The sequence below is a fragment of the Pseudophryne corroboree genome, chromosome 9, assembly GCF_028390025.1.
Source record: "Pseudophryne corroboree isolate aPseCor3 chromosome 9, aPseCor3.hap2, whole genome shotgun sequence".
Classification (NCBI taxonomy): Eukaryota; Metazoa; Chordata; class Amphibia; order Anura; family Myobatrachidae; genus Pseudophryne; species Pseudophryne corroboree.
This window is the reverse complement of record NC_086452.1, coordinates 163987487-163993301: the sequence shown is the minus strand read 5'-3', so window position 1 is coordinate 163993301 and position 5815 is coordinate 163987487.

The following is a 5815-nucleotide window of genomic DNA, read 5'->3' as shown; positions in this document are numbered from 1 at the left end:
CAGGAACCTGAGCGCTCGGGCAGACACCCGGGGTACCGGACGCCCTCTCTCCGGGCGGAGGGGTTCCGGGCGCGCTGTGGGCAGAGGGAGGGTCAGGTTCGCCTGTAGCCAGCCGAGACCCCTGGTCCCAGCCGAGCGAACGTCCCTCCCCGCCGGGGCACGGGGTGCCACATCGATCGGGTTGAAGAAAGAAAAGAGTAATTTTCATTCGGTTCACTGTTTCCATACCGTAATCCATCCACCACCTATAGATCTCGCTGAGGAGTTCTCTCGGACGTAGTGGGACAGGAGGCGCGCGCGACGCTTTCGCGGTTCACTCTGCAATTTTTCCACGAGGCCTTGGAAGTGCCTCCCAGCCTGAGGAACACCGGTCCGCACTCATCGGCCAGACTTCCACAAATTGCAGTACCCAATTTGGCCCACCAGGGGGCGCTGCCTGCAGGGAAAAGGAGACGTGCCCAGGCCATACGTCGGGCTCCAACGGACGCCCATCGTGGACCCTTTACAGGAACCATATGGGAGATGGTCCTGCCCACGCTGTTATCCAAGCTCCACGGCTATCCTGTCACGCACCCATTCACCGGAGCTCCATAGATCATTCGGTTCACTGTTTCCATACCGTAATCCATCCACCACCTGTAGATCTCGCTGAGGAGTTCTCTCGGACGTAGTGGGACAGGAGGCGCGCGCGACGCTTTCACGGTGCGCTCTGCAATTTTTCCCCGAGGCCTTGGAAGTGCCTCCCAGCCTGAGGAACACCGGTCCGCACTCATCGGCCAGACTTCCACAAATTGCAGTACCCAATTTGGCCTGCCAGGGGGCGCTGCCTGCGGGGGAAAAGGAGACATGCCCAGGCCGTACGTCGGGCTCCAACGGACGCCCGTCGCGGACCGTTAATAGGAACCATAGCGGAGATGGTCCTGCCCACGCTGTTATCCGAGCTCCACGGCTATCCTGTCACACGCCCATTCACCAGAGCTCCAAATGATTTTGCTTTATGGGACCCGGTTCCTGGAGGCCTGCCTGGGCAAAATCGGATGCAAGAAGGCCCTGCCCATGCCGATCTCTGAGCTGTTATCCAAGCTCCACGGCTATCCTGTCACGCGCCCATTCACCAGAGCTCCAAATGATTTTGCTTTTTGGACACGGTTCCTGGAGCCCTACCTGGGCAAAATCGGATGCAAGAACGCCCTGCCCATGCCGATCTCTGAGCTGTTATCCGAGCTCCATTCTGTCTAACCACGCCCACCGTGAATCAAGGTCCCAGGTCCCAGCACGTGCTTTCTATTACACATCCGGAGAGGTGGTTCTTACTAGAGTCACGTGTCGGGTGGCGCGCGCGACACTTTTGCATCACATGCTCCGATTTTCCCCAGGCTCCCGGAAGCCTGTCCCGGCCCGAGGGGTGCCAGTCCGCACTCATCGGCCAGACTTCCACAAATTGCAATACCCGATTTGGCCCGCCGGGGGGCGCTGCCTGCGGAGGAAAAGGAGACGTGCCCAGGCCGTACGTCGGGCTCCAACGGACGCCAGTCGCGGACTGTTAATAGGAACCATAGGGGAGATGGTCCTGCCCACGATGTTATCCGAGCTCCACGGCTATCCTGTCACGCGCCCATTCACCAGAGCTCTAAATGATTTTGCTTTTTGGGACACGGTTCCTGGAGCCCTGCCTGAGCAAAATCGGATGCAAGAAGGCCCTGCCCAAGCCGATCTCTGAGCTGTTATCCGAGCTCCACGGCTATCCTGTCACGCGCCTATTCACCAGAGCTCCAAATGATTTTGCTTTTTGGGACCCGGTTCCTGGAGCCCTGCCTGGGCAAAATCAGATGCAAGAAGGCCCTGCCCATGCCAATCTCTGATCTGTTATCTGAGCTCCACGGCTATCCTGTCACGCGCCCATTCACCAGAGCTCCAAATGATTTCGCTTTTTGGGACCCGGTTCCTGGAGCCCTGTCTGGGCAAAATCAGATGCAAGAAGGCCCTGCCCATGCCGATCTCTGAGCTGTTATCCGAGCTCCACGGCTATCCTGTTACGCGCCCATTCACCAGAGCTCCAAATGATTTCGCTTTTTGGGACCCGGTTCCTGGAGCCCTGCCTGGGCAAAATCGGATGCAAGAAGGCCCTGCCCATGCCGATCTCTGAGCTGTTATCCGAGCTCCACGGCTATCCTGTCACGCGCCCATTCACCAGAGCTCCAAATGATTTCGCTTTTTGGGACCCGGTTCCTGGAGCCCTGTCTGGGTAAAATCGGATGCAAGAAGGCCCTGCCCATGCCGATCTCTGAGCTGTTTTCCGAGCTCCATGGCTATCCTGTCACGCGCCCATTCACCAGAGCTCCAAATGATTTCGCTTTTTGGGACCCAGATCCTGGAGCCCTGCCTAGGCAAAATCGGATGCAAGAAGGCCCTGCCCATGCCGATCTCTGAGCTGTTATCCGAGCTCCACGGCTATCCTGTCACGCGCCCATTCACCGGAGCTCCAAATGATTTCGCTTTTTGTGACCTGGTTCCTGGAGCCCTGCCTGGGCAAATTCGGATGCAAGAAGGCCCTGCCCATGCTGATCTCTGAGCTGTTATCCGAGCTCCACGGCTATCCTGTCACGCGCCCATTCACCGGAGCCCCAAATGATTTCGCTTTTTGGGACCCGGTTCCTGGAGCCCTGCCTGGGCAAAATCGGATGCAAGAAGGCCCTGCCCATGCCGATCTCTGAGCTGTTATCTGAGCTCCACGGCTATCCTGTCACGAGCCCATTCACCAGAGCTCCAAATGATTTCACTTTTTGGGACCCGGTTCCTGGAGCCCTGCCTGGGCAAAATCGGATGCAAGAAGGCCCTGCCCATGCCGATCTCTGAGCTGTTATCCGAGCTCCACGGCTATCCTGTCTCGCGCTTATTCACCGGAGCTCCAAATTATTTTGCTTTTTGTAGACCCGGTTCCTGGAGCCCTGCCTGGGCAAAATCGGATGCAAGAAGGCCCTGTTCATGCCGATCTCTGAGCTGTCATCCGAGCTCCACGGCTATCCTGTCACGCGCCCATTCACCGGAGCTCCAAATGATTTCGCTTTTTGGGACCCGGTTCCTGGAGCCCTGCCTGGGCAAAATCGGATGCAAGAAGGCCCTGCCCATGCCGATCTCTGAGCTGTTATCCGAGCTCCACGGCTATCCTGTCACGCGCCCATTCACCGGAGCTCCAAATGATTTCGCTTTTTGGGACCCGGTTCCTGGAGCCCTGCCTGGGCAAAATCGGATGCAAGAAGGCCCTGCCCATGCCGATCTCTGAGCTGTTATCCGAGCTCCACGGCTATCCTGTCACGCGCCCATTCACCGGAGCTCCAAATGATTTCGCTTTTTGGGACCCGGTTCCTGGAGCCGTGCCTGGGCAAAATAGGATGCAAGAAGGCCCTGCCCATGCCAATCTCTAAGCTGTCATCCGAGCTCCGCGGCTATCCTGTCACGCGCCCATTCACCAGAGCTCCAAATGATTTCGCTTTTTGGGACCCAGTTCCTGGAGCCCTGCCTAGGCAATATCGGATGCAAGAAGGCCCTGCCCATGCCGATCTCTGAGCTGTTATCCGAGCTCCACGGCTATCCTGTCACGCGCCCATTCACCAGAGCTCCAAATGATTTCGCTTTTTGGGACCCGGTTCCTGGAGCCCTGCCTGGGCAAAATCGGATTCAAGAAGGCCTTGCCCATGCCGATCTCTGAGCTGTTATCCGAGCTCCACGGCTATCCTGTCACGCGCCCATTTACTTCGCTTTTTGGGACCCGGTTCCTGGAGCCCTGCCTGGGCAAAATCGGATGCAAGAAGGCCCTGCCCATGCCGATCTCTGAGCTGTTATCCGAGCTCCACGGCTACCCTGTCACGCGCCCATTCACCGGAGCTCCAAATGATTTCGCTTTTTGTGACCCGGTTCCTGGAGCCCTGCCTGGGCAAAATCGGATGCAAGAAGGCCCTGCCCATGCCGATCTCTGAGCTGTTATCCGAGCTCCACGGCTATCCTGTCTCGCGCCTATTCACCGGAGCTCCAAATTATTTTGCTTTTTGTAGACCCGGTTCCTGGAGCCCTGCCTGGGCAAAATCGGATGCAAGAAGGCCCTGCCCATGCTGATCTCTGAGCTGTTATCCGAGCTCCATGGCTATCCTGTCACGCGCCCATTCACCGGAGCTCCAAATGATTTCGCTTTTTGGGACACGGTTCCTGGAGCCGTGCCTGGGCAAAATCGGATGCAAGAAGGCCCTGCCCATGCCAATCTCTGAGCTGTCATCCGAGCTCCGCGGCTATCCTGTCACGCGCCCATTCACCGGAGCCCCAAATGATTTCGCTTTTTGGGACCCGGTTCCTGGAGCCCTGCCTGGGCAAAATCGGATGCAAGAAGGCCCTGCCCATGCCGATCTCTGAGCTGTTATCTGAGCTCCACGGCTATCCTGTCACGAGCCCATTCACAAGAGCTCCAAATGATTTCACTTTTTGGGACCCGGTTCCTGGAGCCCTGCCTGGGCAAAATCGGATGCAAGAAGGCCCTGCCCATGCCGATCTCTGAGCTGTTATCCGAGCTCCACGGCTATCCTGTCTCGCGCCTATTCACCGGAGCTCCAAATTATTTTGCTTTTTGTAGACCCGGTTCCTGGAGCCCTGCCTGGGCAAAATCGGATGCAAGAAGGCCCTGCCCATGCCGATCTCTGAGCTGTTATCTGAGCTCCATGGCTATCCTGTCACGCGCCCATTCACCGGAGTTCCAAATGATTTCGCTTTTTGGGACCCAGTTCCTGGAGCCCTGCCAGGGCAAAATCGGATGCAAGAAGGCCCTGCCCATGCCGATCTCTGAGCTGTTATCCGAGCTCCAGAGCTCCAAATGATTTTGCTTTTTGGGACCCAGTTCCTGGAGCCCTGCCTGGGCAAAATCGGATGCAAGAAGGCCCTGCCCATGCCGATCTCTGAGCTGTTATCCGAACTCCACGGCTATCCTGTCACGCGCGCCCATTCACCAGAGCTTCAAATGATTTTGCTTTTTGGGACCCGGTTCCTGGAGCCCTGCCTGGGCAAAATCAGATGCAAGAAGGCCCTGCCCATGCCGATCTCTGAGCTGTTATCCGAGCTCCACGGCTATCCGGTCACGCACCCATTCACCAGAGCTCCAAATGATTTCACTTTTTGGGACCCGGTTCCTGGAGCCCTGCCTGGGCAAAATCGAATGCAAGAAAGCCCTGCCCATGCCGATCTCTGAGCTGTTATCCGAGCTCCACGGCTATTCTGTCACGCGCCCATTTACTTCGCTTTTTGGGACCCGGTTCCTGGAGCCCTGCCTGGGCAAAATCGGATGCAAGAAGGCCCTGCCCATGCCGATCTCTGAGCTGTTATCCGAGCTCCACGGCTACCCTGTCACGCGCCCATTCACCGGAGCTCCAAATGATTTTGCTTTTTGTGACCTGGTTCCTGAAACCCTGCCTGGGCAAAATCGGATGCAAGAAGGCCCTGCCCATGCCGACCTCTGAGCTGTTATCCGAGCTCCACGGCTATCCTGTCTCGCGCCTATTCACCAGAGCTCCAAATTATTTTGCTTTTTGTAGACCTGGTTCCTGGAGCCCTGCCTGGGCAAAATCGGATGCAAGAAGGCCCTGCCCATGCCGATCTCTGAGCTGTTATCCGAGCTCCACGGCTATCCTGTCTCGCGCCTATTCACCGGAGCTCCAAATTATTTTGCTTTTTGTAGACCCGGTTCCTGGAGCCCTGCCTGGGCAAAATCGGATGCAAGAAGGCCCTGCCCATGCCGATCTCTGAGCTGTCATCCGAGCTCCACGGCTATCCTGTC